Source organism: Sus scrofa, chromosome 18 (genome assembly GCF_054392235.1).
Source record: "Sus scrofa isolate SSC_HxYL_T2T_F1_AM1 chromosome 18, Sscrofa_HxYL_maternal_Yorkshire_Landrace_v2.0, whole genome shotgun sequence".
NCBI lineage: Eukaryota > Metazoa > Chordata > Mammalia > Artiodactyla > Suidae > Sus > Sus scrofa.
Genome location: NC_139400.1, coordinates 50541496 through 50561358, shown reverse-complemented (window position 1 = coordinate 50561358; position 19863 = coordinate 50541496). Strand labels below are relative to the sequence as shown.

The 19863-nt window shown below is 38.1% G+C and overlaps 1 protein-coding gene across 9 annotated transcripts in view; it reads left to right on the top strand.

Moving 5' to 3' along the window:
- The window catches only part of ITPRID1 (ITPR interacting domain containing 1), a 299098-nt gene that overhangs the window by 163053 nt on the left and 116182 nt on the right, over nucleotides 1–19863 (top strand). The window lies entirely within an intron of this gene.

Below are 19863 nucleotides of genomic sequence, written 5' to 3'. Positions count from 1 at the left end.
GTAAGAATCTCTTGACTGAAACCATGCTAAAAAGCTTGGGTTGAAGGCAGGTGAAATTGAGGAGTCTGCAGTTGTTAGAAACAAACAGAACCATGTTAAATGCCATTGGTGATGAAGGGGTTGAAGAATTCACTAAAGAAGGGACAGAAGAAGGGGAATTAATTCCGAGTCTCTCTGTGGATAGGAGCAGATCAAAATAATAATAATCTAGAATTGTAGCGGAGAATTGACAAAGAGATGTGTGGTCATCAGAGCTAGCTAATTCTAGAGAAGGAGAAAGGAGAGAAAGGGACAGAGGGAGAGAGAAAGAAAGTCCATGCGGTAAGAACTGCTTGTAAGTATGATGCTCCATTTCTGGTTTCCAGACGGTGATATTTTTGTGTGAAGGTGTCATTCAGAACAATATTCAGAATGTCATAATCAGAATGGTATTTTGGTACCTCATCATTAACAAATATAAGTTGTTAATTAATGAAACATACTAAATACTAATGAAATTAAATATTCCAATCAGAAAATAGAACATTTTCATATGTATTTATATATCAGCATATGTAAATGCAATTGATTTATATATATGTGCATATACATATATACACATATATGTGCATGTGTCTGTATGGACCCCTATAGAATAAAAGTAATTGTATTTTTAACTGATAGGTTTCCTAAATCAGAACAAGACTCTCTCACTTCTCCTGGTTCTGAAATAAGACTGGCCCATTGGAATCACCATCACTCAGGAACTTTCAGGAGAGAGGGTCTTGGGCTCTAGTAATTGTCTCTTCCTGTCTGATAAATAATAACTTTGCCAGACCACTCTTCACAACCTCCTCCAAACAAGAGCAAGAGATCAAGAACTGAAGAATTTGGGGGAAAAATATTTTTTTAAGGATATTGTTGTAGAACTGCTTTTTCATTCCTTTTCGGTACTTCTCCACTGAAAAATATGTGGAGTGATAAATGCAGCGAGGGAAACGCTCTGCTTTCTGCAGCAACAATAAGGAGAACACTGGAAAGAAACAAATGTTATATCTATTCAATGGACTGCTATGTGTCCACTAAAAATAAGGCGGATCTGGAGTTCCCATTATGGCGCAGTGGTTAACAAATCTGACTAGGAACCATGAGGTTGAGGGTTCGATCCCTGGCCTTGCTCAGTGGGTTAACGATCCGGCATTGCCGTGAGCTGTGGTGTAGGTCACAGATGCGGCTCGGATCCCTCGTTGCTGTGGCTCTGGCGTAGGCCGGTGGCTACAGCTCCAATTTGACCCCGATCCTGGGAACGAACCTCCGTATGCCGTGGGAGCGGCCCAGGAAATGGCAAAAAAAAGGAAAAAATCAGATCTGTATGTGTGGACATGGCCTGATGTCCAGCAGGCATTCATAAGTGAAAAATCCTGAAGGACAATGATTGGCAGCACTTTTTATAATAATTACTTCACAAGATTACGAAGGTGGGAAAAATTTCTCACTTCATTCTCTGTACATTGTATTGTTTAATATGATATTGTTTAAAATGTTTGTGATGAGCCAGATTAATACATTTCGTAAAGAAAGAATGACTGAAAGAGGGAATGTGAATGAGAGAATGAGAAACGATAATGAAGGAATCAGGGCACAGATCCCCAAATGTGGTCAAAGTGTGCAGCTCTTTTATAGGTGAACTAGCGATTTTTCTCTTTCATGTTAAAAGATGCCAGTGATACTATGTTAAAAGGAATAGTCTGTATGTTTTGAGTCATCCTGAATAAGTTATGTTGTTAATAAGATACTAGGTTTCTAGTTAAACATTGAATTTCAGCAAATTTAATATAATTTTCATAAAGAGGAGCACTGGGGAAAGAGAGAGTACTTTGGGGAACCTAGTTTAATTTTTTAAAAAGGAAAAGAGAGCTGGACTCCCAGAACCATTGGGGATGCAGAACAACCTGGACACGTTTCAGAGAACCACAGAGACACAAGGATTGAGCAAGGAGAGGGAGGGACCAGAGACTAATAGTAAAACTCTTTTTATAAATATAACTTTTATAATGTGCGTAATAGTTCATCACCTGGGTGTCTTGTTGGACATTTAGGTAACTTTTCAAGGTTTTTTTTTTTTAGTATGTATTTATAGATTCTAGAAAATAAATATGGAGAATATTTTCAGAGAAGAGAATTAATATATCAAACCTTAGATTTTACAAGTAAAAAGCCCACCCAAATGATATATTATATATTTTCTACTTATTTATTTGCTAAGTCTATATAATTTGAAAACACCCTGGACATCTTCCAAATCTCACATAAAAGAAGATCTTAGGGATGGTGGATTCTAGTAAAAGGTGGTAGAAAATGTGGCTGAATCAGGCATGGCAGACTCAGAAAAAGAAAGCAGTTTATTCTAAGTAACACAGATACTGGATGATGGAGCCCAGATTTAAATCTGACTCTTGTCTAATCAAAGGTATACTCTTAAGGAAAAAAAACAAATTTTTGTCTGAATAGAAAAGTATTACATGGTCTACTTAGAGCCTCACATATCCATTTACACTTTCTAAAAAGGTGATCTTAATAGAACTGACAAAGTAGTGACTTCTCTGGGACAAGATGTGACTGGTTCTGAAGGTGCGCAGCTCAGAGACTGCCATGAAAATAGAGGCGTCCACACTGTTGGATAATGAAAGACAGAAAGAGAGAAAAGACAGGTAGAGAGAAAAATGGCCCCCATACCAAAGATGACAGTATGTTGCCTTACATCTCAAAAGGGACTTTGTATACGTGAATAAATTAAGGACCTTGCGATGGGAGATTATCCTGCTTTGCCTGGTGGGCTCAATGTGATCATAAGGGTCCTTATTGGAGAGAGGCAGGAGAGTCAGAGTCAGAAAAGGAGATGTGATGTCAAAGAGATTTGAAGATGCCATCCTGCCAGTATTAAAGATGGAGGAAGGGGCTGGGAACTGCAGACTGTGGGCAGCCTCCAGAAGCTAGACAAGGAAGGAAATGGATTTTTCCCCAGCGCCCTCAGAAAGGAATGCAGCCTTGCTAACACCTTGATTTTAGCCCAGCGAGACCCAGTTTGGATTTCTGGCCTCTAGATCTATGAAATAATATAATTTGTATTGTTTTTAGCTATTAAATGTGTAATTTGTTGCAGCTCAAAAGGAAACTAAAACAACCTAATAGGCTCTTCTAGGTGATATAGACATTTGATCAGTATCAGTAGAGGATAAGGGGTAGGATAAAGGAAGAGATAGCAGAAAGACTGATGTTGGAAGGGTCTCAGAGCATGGCCTCAAGATGTGTAGATGGTGGCTTGTCCTTTCTCGTCATTCTTCCTTTATCTCAGACCTAAGGAAAAAGCAGTATAATTAGGATAACACACATATAGCACTATACTCACTTCATTACACAGTCTTAGAGTTTCCGTTGTGGCTCAATGGTTAACGAACCCGACTAGTATCCATGAGGACCCAGGTTTGATCCCTGGCCTTGCTCTGTGGGTAAAGGATCCAGCATTGCTGTGGGCTGTGGTGTAGGTTGCAGATGCAACTTGGATATGGCATTGCTGGGGCTGTGGTGCAGGCCAGCAGCTATAGCTCCGATTTGACCCTTAGCCTGAGAACCTCCATAAGCCGTGAGTGCAGCCCTAAAAAAAAAAAAAAAAAAAAAAAAAAAAAAAAAAAAAAAAATACAAGACAAGGAATAATTTCTGTAAGATCTTAATAAAATAGTTATCCTTGTATTTAATCCCTTCCATATTTTAACACTCTGATTTGTGCAAACCTTTGTAAACGTTCAAGGACAGATTTAACTGCAAATAATACATTATTTAAAACCTACAGAAAAATGCTTTCTGAATCAATTCCCACTGAGCAGACATTTTCTGAATCTCAGTCTTCCATCATCTTCCAGAAGATGCAAATGAAGAAGTTGGGCAAGTCACATAATTTCCCTGGAGTTCTTATTTTATGAAATTATGCCTAATTCATTGAGACGGGTAGAGAATCTTGAATCTTAGATCTGGAAGGAACCCAAGAGATGGAAGTAGCCCAGATTTCTCATTTTATGTATGAGAAAACTGGATCAGTTACTTGCCCAAGATTTCACACTGCATTGCCCTCTGCCTGTGCCCCCAAATGCACAAGCTCTATACTAGAGAGTAGTGGTGCAGAAGTGACAGATTTTTTTTTTTAATATCTCTAAGAATTTAACCTAGGACGAAAGACAGACAAATACATAAATGTATAATTTTTTTGGTAAATACAATGATAGAAGTAAACACGGGCAGTTGGTTAGGCTTGAAGGAGAGGTGCATAGCCCAGACAGGTACCACTCATCATGGATACTCATTGATTTTTAAAATAAAAATGTTTATCGACTTGTTTTTATAAAAATAACTGTGGCCTTTGTCTATTGTTTTTAAAATACTGTCTATAAAATTAGGAAAATAAAAATTGTCCATAACCATATTATCCAGAGGTAACTACTCCTAGCGTTGTTGCATAACTTATATATAGTAATATTACTTTTACATAGATATAATACACACAGTTATGCATACATGTATGTATTTCTCATCTCAATAAATGTATAGTATTAATGGACATATATATGTATTATGCTGCTATTTGTCACTTAGCAATCACAAATATGTTATTTTAAAATCACTAAAATATCAGAGTTAGAATGAATATGCTCGATACCATCTAGTCCAACTGCCAAATAAATAATTTTAAAATTTTTGAATATTTTAAGATGTAAAGAAAAATTGCAAAGATAGTACAGGGAGTTCCCCGTATACACTTTTCTCTATTATTAACACCGTACATCAGTATGGTACATTTATTACAGTTAATGAACTAATATTGATACACCGTTATACAGTCCATAGTTTCTTTCTTTCATTTTTATCTACTTTTCTTTTTCTGTTCCCTGATCCCATCCAAGATATCACATTACATTTGGCTTTCATATCTTCTTAGGCTCCTTTTTTTTTCTGTTTCAGCCACACCGGGAGCATATGGAAGTTTCTGGGCCAGGGATTGAATCCGAGCCACAGCTGCAACCTACACCACAGCTGTGCCAATGTTGGATCCTTTAACCACTGAGCTGGGCCTGGGATCAAACCCACACTTGCACAGCTACCCGAGCTGCTGCAGTTATATCCTCAACCCACTGTGCCACAGTGGGAACTCCAGGCTCCTCTTAGCTGTCATAGTTTCTCAGACTTTCCTTGTTTTTGATAACCTTGACATTTTAAAATATTGATCAAGTATTTTGTAGAGTGTCCCTCAGTTGGGATTTGTCTGGTGTTTTTCTTATAAAGACTGGCATTAAGGGTGTGAGGTTAGGAAGGTCATAGAGGTAAGTTGGCATTCTCCTCATGTCATATCATGGGTGCAAACTATGCACATGACGTGGTTGTTGACCCCCTGGTCCAGGTGGTATTTGTCAGTTTTCTCCACTGTCAAGTCACTCCCTCCTACCTTTCATGCTTTATTCTTTGGAAGAAATTCACTATGCAGAAGTCAGGAGGTGGAGTAGCTACATTAATTATTTGGAATGCTTCTGCACAGGAGATTTATATATTCTCCCACAATTGTTTATTTATTCAATCATTTATGTATATCAGTTTGGATTCATAGATATTTAAGTAAATATAAAATATTTATTTTATTTTTGGATTATAATCCAATACTGCTTTACTTATTGTGTGCTCACATTATACCAGCTTTGGCCACTACACATTTTTTCAGCTGGCTTTTGTATCTCTTTGACATACCACATCATTGTGTGTGTGTAACATAACCATGTAATTTATTTATTTATTTATTTATTTTTTGTCTTTTTGCCATTTGTTGGGCCGATCCCGCGGCATATGGAGTTTCCCAGGCTAGGGGTCTAATCGGAGCTGTAGCCACCGGCCTACACCAGAGCCACAGCAACACGGGATCCGAGCCGCGTCTGCGACCTACACCACAGCTCACGGCAACGCCAGATCGTTAACCCACTGAGCAAGGGCAGGGATCGAACCCGCAACCTCATGGTTCCTAGTCAGATTTGTTAACCACTGCACCACGACAGGAACTCCAACATGTAATTTTTTTAATGTTTAAGATTTTGGAGCTCCCGCTGTGGTGCAATGGGATTGGTAGCATCTTGGGAGTGCTGGGACGCAGGTTCGATCCCCTGCCTGGCACAGCTACAGATACAGGCCTATCCCACAGCCACGGCAACACCAGATCTGAGCCACAGCTTATGGCAATGCTGGATCCTTAACCCACTGAGCAAGGACAGGGATGAAACCTGCATCCTCACAGACATTATGTCAGGTTCTTAACCTGCTGAGTCACAACGGGAACTCCTTATATGGCCTTTATTGCCCAGTTATTTACTTCTTATGAGCAAAGTAACTGGGAATATTGTCTAGCCGCCCAGAGTGTCCTAAAAATTTCCCCCCAAATACCATTCGTTTCCATTCTGAGAGCATTTTATACCTCAATTACAGCAGTTCACAGCATAGGCAGCTACTTTGAGTCATGGCTGGTGGTCACATTTTTAGGATTAAAGACTAGAAAGCTGCCTCCATTTTGTTACTTTTCTATGTGGTCAGATTTAACTATTCATTGTTAAAAAGCAATTTCAGTTCCTTATTGACTTCCATCTATTCTGTAGAGTGGGTAATCTAAGCCATAAGAATGTGTATTTTCCCCCATGGGGATCACTAAAGTGAGGTAGTAAAGGAAGTTTTTTTGTTACTAGTAATAATACAGCCCATAAACTTTTAAAATATATCTTGAATTGTTCTGCTTCTAAAAAAAAACTTTATTCACCTATCTTCTGTTATCTTAGGTTATTGTACATGGTGTTATAATTTTAGTTTATGACTCTATAGCCATCCTAAAAAAAGAGCCCCTAATTCAGGGAGAATATCTCATTTTTATATCCACAGTACCTAGAAAAATGCCAGCCCAGAGATGCTGCTCAATAAATACTCATTGAGATGAAATTAAAATGAGTAAGATTCTAGTTAGTTTTGAAATCCAGCCTAGATTTTATTACTGAGCTCTAGACTTATATATCCAAACTGCCTGCACAATTATTATTCTTGTAGTTATCATTATACATATAATCTCAGTGCACCTAGTGGTGATTGTATAAAGTTCACAGGACATTTTTATGCATCATTGCAGAGAACCCTACAATATTTCTGTGAAGGGAGCATCTATAAAATAAGAATCTGCATTTTACTGATGAGAATATCGAGATTGAGAAACTGAGACCTGCCCATTGTCTCACAGGTAGTAAATACTGGAGCCCGAGCTGGAATTAAGCACCTGTGGCTCTAAGCCCTAAGTGATTCGTGTCTCTCCTTTGTCTAATACAGAGGTTTTTCAGTCTCAGTGCTCTTGATATTTAGGGCTAAAAAATTCTTTGTTAGTGGCATGCTCTGTATATTACAGCATGCTTAACAGTATCCTTGGCTGCTGCCCACGAGATACTAGTAGCATCCTCCAGCCCACTGTGAGAACTGAAAATGTCTTCAGACATTTTCCAAGGTTTCCTCGAGGTCAAAATCAGTTCCAGTTGAGAATCAGTGGTCACATAGCAGTCACGAAGTAGTAAGGGCTCTGGAACAAGCATAAGCAAAATGAGAGTAAAATAGGGGTGTACACTTTCTAGTAGAGACAGCATTTGATTTGGATCTTTTTTTTTTTTTTTTGTCTTTTGTCTTTTTAGGACCACACTCGCAGCATATGGAGGTTCCCAGGCTAGGGGCCAAATCAGAGCTAGAGCTGCTGGCCTGCACCAGGGCCACAGCAATGCCAGATCTGAGCCACGTCTGTGACCTACACCACAGCTCACGGCAACGCCGGATCCTTTACCCACTGAGCGAGGCCAGGGATCGAACCTGCAACCTCATGGTTCCTAGTTGGATTCGTTTCCGCTGAGCCACGACGGGAACTCCAGATTTGGATCTTTACTCTAAAAAGACTGAGTTGACCTAGCAGAATTTATTGTGATAACAATGAATTCCCAAATATTTGTTGAGCATGCAAGGTGTCTCAAATCTAACTCAAAGGGATAAAATATAGTAACAAGCATCACTAAAGGTCTTACTAACATGAAGCACTATCTTAATGTTCATCTACTGGAGCATAGAAGTATCTGGGGTCAGTTAATCTCATGATGCACATTTAGCATCTAGATTTATCATATTATCCACTGAAGATAATATGATAATTTACAGGAAAGAATCACCTCCAGTTTATTTTGTAGCTTACTAACCTGTAACTCATCCTAATCATTAAATCGAACTGTACAGGGAGCTTGTGTTTTCTAGTACATTTCTGGCTCATTGGAAATGTTCAAAAAATATCAAGCCTGGGTGTCTCTGCGTGAATATAAATGAAAGAAAAGCCTACCTTTAGCTCTCGTCTGTGTTTAGCCAGGGTTCTTGGACCTGCTTAGAAATTCTTTCAGCCAACATGACAACCAGTTCTCTTAGTTTGCTGGACTCAGAACAACTGGGCTAAATCTGCTTCCCTTTTATTCAGTATAATTTGAAAACCGAGAAAGATTCTGACGACTCTGAAAAAAATCTGCTCCCTTTCCCTAAACTAACCAGTTGGAAAATGTGTAAGAGCTGTTTGAGCTCTGAGAATATATGTAATTATTAATAACATGGATTTGGAAGTCAAATAGGCCTCGTTCTGCCTGACTTCTGGCTCTATCCATTATGACTTGTGTGACTGAGGACAAGTTGTTTAATATCTGTGAATCCAGTTTTCTGATCTGTAAAATGGGGATAATAATAACTGCCACCAAGTAAGAAAATCTTGTAAAACTTAGTGTGGGGTTTGGCACAGGTCAATAATAAATGATTATCATCATCTCATCGTCTTATTTTTATCATCACTCTTATCTACAGATTCCTGTGTGAGAAGGATGTAGTTGAAATGAGAATGGGTACACTTTTGAAGTTGTGCTGACATCTTTTTATAAGATAAGAAACAGTTCAGTTGGTCTTAGTGAAGAATGCGGGTCTGAGATTCTAGGGAGACTGAAACTGTCTCCGTACCCGAGGCTCTGCCTCTGATCATTAAAAATCAAACCACCGCCATCATTCACATCGTCTCTAGCAGAAGTTTTCACAGCATGAAGGTGGGAAGAGCAACACAACTCTTCCACCCTAATCAATATATCTTCTAAATGTTTAGGACTAGAAGGTGAGTGTGTATGCGTGTACAAGGACAGTGTCAAGAAGCGAAACTGGTCAGAGACCGACCAGGAGAAAGGATACACTGATCAGAAACAACGATTCCGAGGTGCTGTCCTTGGGACTTGCTACTCCAGACTTGTTTTGGGCAACTTAAACATGCAGATTTTTCTCATCTCATCCCAGACCTACTGACTAAACTATAACTAATTGGTAACCAAAATATGGGTAATTGGGCAGGTTTTTGTGCGTTCAATTTTTAATAAAATGAAAACTGTTAAAATATGGACTTCATGTTCAAAGTGTAGTTCTGGACCTGGTATTTCAGTTAAAGTGTGCCTTGTTAGTTAGCGTTTGTCCAAGACAAGGGTTCTGGTTTTCTTAAGGCTAAGTGGGTAGTGGATGCCACAGGAGGAGAAGGTAGCTGTGGTATTGTCTCAGGTCTCAGAAGACACTGGTGATGGAGGTGTGAGAGGACTCTAAGAGACGGAGGGTTTCTCCCAAGATGGGTTTCGGGCCAGTTTCTAGGGCTGTTCAGATTCTGCTTACTGATATTAGGAGCTTTGCAGAGGAAGCTCACTAGCTGTCATAGGAGGAGAAGGAAGATGTGATGAGGCCCTTTTCCTTCATTCTCCTTGAAGACAACCTCAGAACTTTCCTTTTTGTATATTGGGGTTCCTGTTTGTTTGAAGTTAAATATAATATGAAATGCACAGGATCTTTTCCATAATTTCAAAGTCTGATAATGCAGCTTATCAAAATGAAGACTATTGACATTCACGACTCAAGAATGGAATACTTTTTAGGGAGTGCTTTAGCATTAAATCCTTCACAGGAATGCATGCTGAATGTGACTGTGAAATTTAATTTTTTTTAATGAAGCTAATGTGCTTATTTACGTTTCTAAAACAGTATTGTCTGATCTTTCAACTAAAATAATTCATAAATGCTGAAACTTCATAGAGGATAAGATTGACTGTCAGCTCTTAGAGTTTGGTCATCTTCTTTATGGGTTTGGGAGTATGTGTGTATATTTATGTTCTCTTTCTTCTGAACATTCCAATAGAAGTTCTTGTGAATTGAGTCTCTCCACCCAGAATATCAAGTTCTTCTGTCCTCATTTCCAGTGATGGTTTGCAATGCAAATCATCAGGTTGGTAACACACAGGACCATAACCATGGTAACCAAAGGGAGTTTGCTTTACTTCCTCAGCGAAGTGCTTTCCAGTCTTGCATTCTGACCTAATATCTCTGCCAACAGGTCAGAGGACATTAAAGGGACAACAAGAGAATTCATAGAAATAAAAACACAACTGGAACCATTGCATCGGTTCCCCCCGACACACTCCTGTTACTAATAACTTCTGCCTTTTACCGCTAGCACTTTAGTACTGCTTTCTTTCCCTAGAGGAGAGGGTAAAGAGAATCACTCTGTAGCTTTATCCTCAACTTGACCATGGATCTTGGCAGGCAGACCATCCTGCCTGTCTACGACTAACTTTGAAATAGGAACAAATAGAAACCTGGGACAGTTCTGTAGTCACAAAGACTTTTTAGTGTTAGCTGTGATGCTCAAGGTGCCAGGAAGGCATCCATAACCACTCCAACACTTTTGGAGAACAACTACAGCAAACTAACCACAAGGGCCACTTCTCTGCTGAGATGCCTTTCTTCCAGTGTATAACTTTTGTAATTTGTTTGTTTGTTTGTTTTCAGCCTGTGGGGGAGGGGAAATTAGTTCTCTGTTCTCATTTTCTCTCTGCTGGAATGAAAGGGCAACCGTGGCAATGGTCTGAAACCTTTTTTTTACCTGCAGCTGTGTGACTGGGCTATTCCTAGGAAGAAAGACGATTAGCAATCAGGTAAACAATCTAATTGTCATAGATTCTGGCCTGGATGATTTCAGCATCCCTGTGACCACCCACAGACTGCCATTAACACAGAAAGGTCTAAAACGCAGGGGATAAGAATGCTCTAGGCTCAAAATGGTTAGCTTATTTCTCCTGTGTTGTGAATATTATTTCAACAAATGTTTATAAGGTGAGGGGCAGAAATTGTATTTCCTCCCTTTTGTATCTGTTGTTTGTATCTTGGATCTTTTGTGCCATTTGTACTAATTATGTTTTCCTGACTCTCTAAGGGAAGTCTGATTCATCAAGATGGAGCAAAAGAGTTAAACTCTTTGGCTTTTAACCAATCAGTGAGCTCACCAAAGCTGAAAACTGAGCCTGATGTGCTCAGGCCACGTGGGATTTTTTTGGTACCGGTGGTAACTACTATAGAAGTGAAAACTTATCCTTTTGAAAGAGTAGAGAAAGCTAATTCAGGGACAGTTTTGCCAGATGAATACAAGACGCCAGGTTACATATGAATTTTAGATAAGCAACAGTTTTTTGGTATGATTAGGTCCCAAATAATGCATTACCCATACTTATGCTAAGCATTATTTGTTTTTGATCTGAAATTTAAATGTAACCGAGCATCCTGTAGTTTTAGTTGATAAGCCAGGCAACTTGATTCAGGGATGCAAATCAAAGAATGGTCAGAAAAGCAAAAGAGCATCCATTTTGCTCACTACAAATCTTTTGCTATAAAGTACCATTGAAAGGTCACCTAATTATCATTGTCTTATATTACATTAGGAAATGATTTAATACTGGAACTCAGACCTTAAAAGGAGGAAGCAGTCATCAAAAATAATCATAGTGAGGTAGTATTCAATGATACTTGCCCGTAGTGTTAACACATGAATTTTTTTTGGACTAGTTTCCCAAGCAGATGTCAAAAATTACTATGATTAGGAGTATATGCAGGATTTGTGCCTGTTTAATAGCTAAGACTCCAGAATGCTGCCTGACCAGCCTTGCTCTGAGCTTCCCTTCCCTGTGCCCAAGTAGTGACCAGTCGGCTGGGAGAGACTGACCTTCTTGTCTTTTGAGGCTGCTCTGGGAGAACTCCAGGGCTGGGCTTGTCCAGAGAAGGCTCCTCCAGGGCTATAGAGGGAGCCAAGGAAAGCTGGGTACAGAGGTGCCCTGTGTATCCAGAAAGCTGAGAAGCACTGCCTGACTTCCCAGAGCCTGGTCCAGGCGTGGAGGGGACCCTGCAGAGTCTGTACAGTCGCAAGATGATCTCTGTGTACTACAAAGGGAAATCAGACAAGTTAATGAAATTTTCAGGAAGAAGAAAATTGATATGAAGATAACAAGCATTCTTTTTGATCATACTTGCAGTGAGTTATACTGCAGAGTGCAAAAGGAAATGTTTTGAAATGTGTATATATTTTTTTCTGATGGTAACAATTATTTATGATCATGATAGAAGATAAAGAAATAAGGACAAGTATGAGGAAGAAAATAGCAATCATCCTGATCCACTAAGAAATGTTCCCTATTGGTATTCTGAATTAATTATTTTCCACTTTGAGAGACTGTCATTAAGAATATATATATATTACACACAAATATATAATTTTAAAATGTTTCTTTTATTTTGTTGTATGTATGTTTATGTACCATAGACATTTTTGATGACATTGAAGTTTGTGGTAACAATAGTTTCAATATTGAACATTGGAATAATTAATGGTGAATAATTCTATCACACTAGAAAGAGCTTTCTTTTCTCTTTGTCATGCTGTCTATAAATAAGGACAGTTTTATTTCTTCCCTTCTAAGCTTTTCTAATTTTCTTTCTTTTCTCATTTTATTGAACTGAGTAGGACAGAGAGAACGAGGTTGAAGAGAAGTGATGAGAGCAGACATCCTTACTTGGTTTGCGATTTGAGGGAAAAACGTTCATTTGCAATACTCTAGGTGTAATATTAGCTATAGGTTTTTCACCAGTAACCTTTTGAGGCGCTCTGTGGAGGTTCACTTCTATTTCTACTTTGTTAAGAGTTTTTATCATGAATGGGAGGTGAATTTTATCAAAGGCCTTTTCTTTACCTGTTAAGTGATCATCTGGTTTTTCTCCTTTATTCTGTTAATATGGTGAATTACAGTGATCGGTACTTTTTTTTTTTTTTTTTAAGTGCTTATATTGTTTATTAGAAGATGCAGGGCAACAAGGATGAGGCAAAAGAAACCGAGGTAGAGAAAGATAGGAACCAAATATAAGGTGCTATGTTTGCAAGCTGGCCACCCTGCACACACATGCACTGCACTAGCTGTTGAGCCATTCGGGACAACTCTGGGCCAGTATTCTAATAATAAAACAATCATGTGCTAGGGTTAAATCCCACGTGGTCCTGATGTACTGCCCATTTCGCATATTGCTGGATTTATTTGCTCATATTTTCTTTTTTTTTTTTCTTTTTTTTTATTTTCCCACTGTACAGCAAGGGGGTCAGGTTATCCTTACATGTATACATTACAATTACAGTTTTTCCCCCACCCTTTCTTCTGTTGCAACATGAGTATCTAGACATAGTTCTCTTGTGTTTGTGTTTATTGAAGATATTGACCTATAATTTTGTTTCTTGTAATATATCAGGTTTTGGTATCAGGCTTATATTGGCTTCAAAGGATGAATTGAGAAGTGTTTCTTTTTTCACTATGTTCGGAGTTTTGTGTCGTTTTGGTAGTATTTCTCTCTTAAATGTTTGGGGAAAATTCCCCAGTAAAAACATCTGGGCCCAAGGTTTCTCTGTGAGAAGGATTTTAATTACCAAAAAAAATTCTCTAGTGGTTAGTGGGTTATTTAAAAATCTTTATTTTTCTGATATTAGTTTTTAGTCACGTATGTTTTTCAAGAAATTTGCCATTTTATCTACTTGTCAAATGTATTGGCATGAAGTTTCTTAATCATATATCCCTAAATTTTTTTAATGTCTGTGTCTATTGTTATGTCCTCTACTCCTATCTTTTTTTTTTTTGGAGCAGAAAGTGATCACATTTTTGAACACTTTTTTTTTTTTTTTTTTTTTTTGTCTTTTTGCCTTTTCTAGGGCCACTCCCGTGGCATTTGGAGGTTCCCAGGCTAGGGGTGAAATCGGAGCTGTAGCCACTGGCCTACACCACAGCCACAGCAATGTGGGATCCGAGCCGCGTCTGCAGCCTACACCACAGCTCACGGCAACGCCGGATCCTTAACCCACTGAGCAAGGCCAGGGATCAAACCTGAAAACCTCATGGTTCCTAGTCGGATTCGTTAACCACTGCGCCACGACGGGAACTCCTGAACACTTTTTAAAGAACTAATAGTGACTTTAAGATTTTTCTTTATTATCTGTTTGCTGTTTCATTGATCTTTGTGTTTATTTTTATTATTTCCCTTACCCTCCTTCCTTTAGAGAGCACTTTCTTTTATAATCACTCACTACAGACCCATAGAAAGGAGACTGTGATGGCAGCCAACTCTCCTTTTGTCCGGGACTCCTAGGAGTTCTGAAGTATTAGAACAGCTCACAATGGACCCCTAAACATTTTTTGAAAATTATGCTCTTTTTTCTACCTCGTGAGATTTTTCTCCTCCTTTTAGTGCCCCACAAAGATTGAAAACAGACGTGGGTTATTGGGTTTTTTCCTCGGCTGCAAGAGATTTGTCACTTTCTAGTTTCTAATTTATTGAATTTTTTTCTTGCCTTAAAGATTTTTAGTTTACTAAAGTTTTCTAATGATAACTTTAAAATCTATGATTTTTTTTTAGCTTATTTGGCTTTTTTTAATGTATCGTTAGGTTGGCAATGGCACTCTCATGTGACTTTCCCCACACTAAATGGAATTAGGCATATAATACTTTATTTTATGATACATTGTACATAAAGAACATTTAATTGTTTTTTATTCTATATTTTAATGTTTTCCACTGTTATTTATTTCAAGGCTTGGAAGAATGGAAATGACATTATTTCCTCATAATAAAAATATTTCGTGGCCATTAAAAAGACTCAGACAAATCAAAATTACCAAAATAAAAATGAAAATCCCTCATAAAGCCTGTCATTGAGGGATAATCAAGACTTTCATATACCTTTCTTTTTTCTTTTTTTGTTATTACTCAATGAATTTTATTACATTTATAGTTGTACAACGATCGTCACAACCAGATTTTATAGCATTTCCATCCCAAACCCTCAGTGCATCCCCCCAGCCCCAAACCTGTCTCTTTTGGGAACCATAAGTTTTTCAAAGTCTGTGAGTCAGTTTCTGTTCTGCAAAGAAGTTCATTGTGTCCTTTTTTCAGATTCCACATGTCAGTGAAAGCATTTGATGTTGGTGTCTCATTGTCTGACTGGCTTCACTTAGCATGGTAATTTCTAGGTCCATCTGTATTCCACATACCTTTCAATCAGACTTCCTTTTTTTTTTTTTTTTTAACGGCCGCACCCACGGCATATGGAGGGTCCCAGGCTTGGGGTCCAATCAGAGCTACAGCTGCCAGCCACAGCCACAGACACAGCCACAAAGGATCCAAGCCGTGTCTGGGACCTATACCACAGCTTACAGCAACGCCGGATCCTTAACCCACTGAGCGAGGCCAGGGATTGGGCCTGCAACCTCATGGTTCCTATAGTTGGATTTGTTTCTGCTGTGCCATGACAGGAACTCCTCAATCAAGACTTCTTAATTTTTAATATTTTACCTCACGTGCTTTATTTTCTCCCTCTCTCTACACACACACACCAAGAAATTGTTATGTAATTATCACTGCTATGGATTGGGTTGCTGCTGTGGTGTGGTTTAATCCCTGACTTGGGAACTTCAGCATGCCAATGGTGCAGCCAAATAATAATAATAATAATAGTAATAATAATAATAATAATAATAATAATAGTGTTATTATAAATAATATATATATATACCATTTCTTTAGAATAGCAGGTCTGCATCTTTTAGACATAGGTATATGTTACTCAGCTGCTCCCTGGTAAGGTTTTGATGATTAAATATTTCCACAATGATTAGTGTTGATTTCCCTACCTTCCAGGTATTCTCATTCTAATGAATTTCTATCTGGAGCTCTAATATGGTAACTCATTCTCTGTTTTAGTTTTCACTTCCTTGAATATTAATAAGATGTAATATATTTACATTTTTTAGTCATTCATAGATTTTCTGTTTTCGAATTTCCTAATCATTAAACTGCTTCTACTTCTATGTCACATATCATATATTAAGGATATGAAAATTTTATTTATTTATTTATTTTTGTCTTTTTGCCTTTTCTAGGGCCACACCTGCGGCATATGGAGGTTCCCAGGCTAGGGGTCTAATTGGAGCTACAGGTGCTGGCCACAGCCACAGCCACAGCCACAGCAACGCCAAATCCAGGCCACGTCTAGGACCTACACCACAGCTCACAGCAACGCCGGATCCTTAACCCACTGAGCGAGGCCAGGGATCAAACCCGTAACTTCATGGTTCCTAGTTGGATTCGTTAACCACTGCACCACTATGGGAACTCCTATGAAAATTTTTAATGTTATATATACTGCAAATATTTTTACAGTTTTTTAAAACATTGTGGTATTTTATCAATTTTGCCACAGTAAATTTTAACATTTCATCATGATTTCCCTTTCTTGCCTTTGTTTTTATTTGTTTACAGGTTATCACCACCTCAAGATGTTAAAACTGTTAGAACCAATGTTTTATTCTAATAGTATTTTTATTTTTTCACATAAATCCTTAGCACCATTGAAATTTATTTTGACAAGTTACTTAGGACTCCATTTTGTGTTTGGTTTTGTTTGTTTTTTAATGAAAAATTTAATCTAGAAATAATTTTAGGTTGTCATGTAATTGTAAAAATAATACAAAATCTAGCTGCGTTAATGCAGGACTCTTTTTAACAAAGCATACATAACTTATTTCTGCATATGCAGATTTTTATCTAGGACAGGCTTTGTCTTCCCAACATAGTCAGTGGGTACAAAGTTGTAATATTAAGACATATTCTTATGATCATTTATAAGGAATAGGATCTGTTCCCATCTCTACATTTCCTGAGGTGTTATGTTTATTATCATGGTGGGAAAGAAAGAATGATGACATCTCTGATATCAGAGGAGTAAAGAATCTGCTAGAATTTGCCTCTGAAAATAGTCCAGGAGGAAAGGGTACTTAGATACAGGAACTGGCTTAAATCTTATCTTTTGTTCACTACCAGCGATTTCTTTGTGTTCTTGGACAGAACACTTTCTCATTTATGTAATTAAGATCTTTTCCGTCATGATAGTTTTCTCTTGGACTGAAATCTGATGCAGTTTTTGTTGTATAACAATACATTTTTAGATGAGATATACGCACCTGGAAATCTTAAATTGCTCGATCAGTCATTTCACAAAGAAAAGTTAGAGGGAAGGAAAGTGTGAAAGAACTCAACTAAAACTGTTCTCAGAGAAATAAACAAACTCAACTAAAACTGTTCTCAGAGAAATAAACAAACACCTGCATTGGTCAGATTCTCCAGAGAAATGAAATAGGATGTAGGTGGATAGGTAGATAGATAGATAGATAGGCATAGAAATATATGTAGAGAAAGAAATATCTATATCTATCTATCCATATATCTGTCTATAGAGAGATTTATTATAAGGGATTGGCTCACACAATAATGAAACCAGAGAAGTTCCAAGATCTGTCCTCTGCCAGCTGGAGACCCAGAAAAGCTGGTAGTATAGATCCAGTCTGAGCCTGAAGCTTGAGAACCAAAAGCATGAATAGTGTAAATCCCAGTTCTAGAGAAGGAGGATTGTCCCAGCTCCATCAATTAAGCAGAGAAAAAAGAATTTTCCCTTTACCTTTTTTTCTGTTCAGGCCCTTAACAGATTGAACGATACCCTTTCACACTGGGGAGAACAATCTGCATGACTCAGTCTACTGAGTCAAATGTAATCTCTTCTGGAAAAACCTTCACCGACGCACCAGAAATAATGATTGACCACATACTTGGGCACCCTGTGACTTGGTCAAGTGAACACATAAAATGAATCACTCCACCATCAGATAAGATAACACATGACTTCACTAAGCCAACATTGAAGAACATCTGTTTAATTGTTGCAAAGCCACTGGTTAATAGCCTTTGGTAAAATTTATGCTATAATTAGGCTTACATGTATTTTAACCTTGTCTGGAACATTTGCCTCCCCATTAGCCCATCTTTAAGAGCCAGAATTAATACTTTTGCTTCTGAGAAGCTTTTCTTATGCCCTAAATGACCATTTTTCTCCTTTAATTTGAGGCCAGGGTATTGTGCTTCTCTCAAAATGCATTTTCTGCTTTACAATATATAGTTAATAACTACTACTTCTTATACCCTAAGTTCCTCAAAGTTTCTGTGCACATAGCAGACAGTAAAGCACTGAATTGTATTAGTATATGTCATTATTAAAATTACGTGACTAATGGTTCACTTATACGGTGCAGTTTTATGAGCAGATACTAGTGCACAGTACCTTGCCTGACATGAGAGAGTCTACAAAGACGAGTAAGTCACAATTTCCACAATTCTGGGTAAAGACAGAGACCAGGATCAGAAGTAATTATTCATTCATTAAGCTGTTATTGCTAATCACCTATTATTATCCATGTCCTAGACTAATTACCATGGTTATAAAAATGAGTAAGTCTTGGTCCTTGTCCTTAAGAATTCCACTTAGTTGAGTGGGAAAGGCAGAAGTGTAAATAAACTACTTAGCTTGAGTGTAAAAATTGCTACACAGGTTGCTGTGAGTTCCAGAAGCAGGGAGGGGTGGAAGTGGAGAGTGATAGGGAGAAAAGTTCTGTTTGAACTCAATAAAATGGCATCCTATAAAGAGAAAGGGCAGCACTACAGAAGCACTTGTACCCTGTGGGATCAGAGTAGAGGGCACATTTGGGAACAACAAGTAGTTCTGTGCATTCAGAACATGAGCTACATGAAGGAATTAGATTGCAATGATGTGGAATGGAAAACCAGAGCTAGAAAATAGATGCTCCCACATCCTACGTTCTCCTTCCTAGGATGAGGCAAAGAAAATGCTGAGAAGACAAGAGTAGAAATGACAACAAAAGAGGATCATTGAGAAATGAAAATGTCTCTAAGGTTGAAAAAGGATTGGAACAGAGCTAGCAGTAGATGAATCAGTTGATCTACCTTTACGAGCCTCAAAGCCATTTCAAGTTTCCAGGAAGCTGTATATATGGTTCTTGAAATAATAATCTTGTGCTTATTTTCTCCAGTCAAAGAAGAAACCTTCAAGTCCAAAAGAATTGACTTTGGGTTCCAAGTCGGGCACAACTTCCTTGTCCTTAAACCCAGCTTGCTCCTAAAAGGCAGGAGTGAACACCCTTCCCATATTTCATGGTGGGAGGAAACCACCCACAGAACAAGTCATCACAGACTGCTTGTTCCTCCCAGCAGAGTGTTGACGGAACACTCTATTCTGCAGGCTCCTTCTCTACTTAACTGAATCATTTGGAAATCTTTACAAGTGTTTGTGAGACTTTGATACTTGGATAGGGGGATGAGCAGAAGGGCATTCCTGGCTTGGGTTTATTGCTTGAGTTTTTTGAGTGGTCTTCCAAGCTTATGAGTAATAGGAACAGTGTTTTATTATTCTAACTTTTATAGTTTTGGTGAATATAGCTTTAAAACATCTTTAAAATATAAGGTCCATTGATTAAATATTAAACAGTCTATGTGGAGGCTAGAAATAGAATAATCAATTT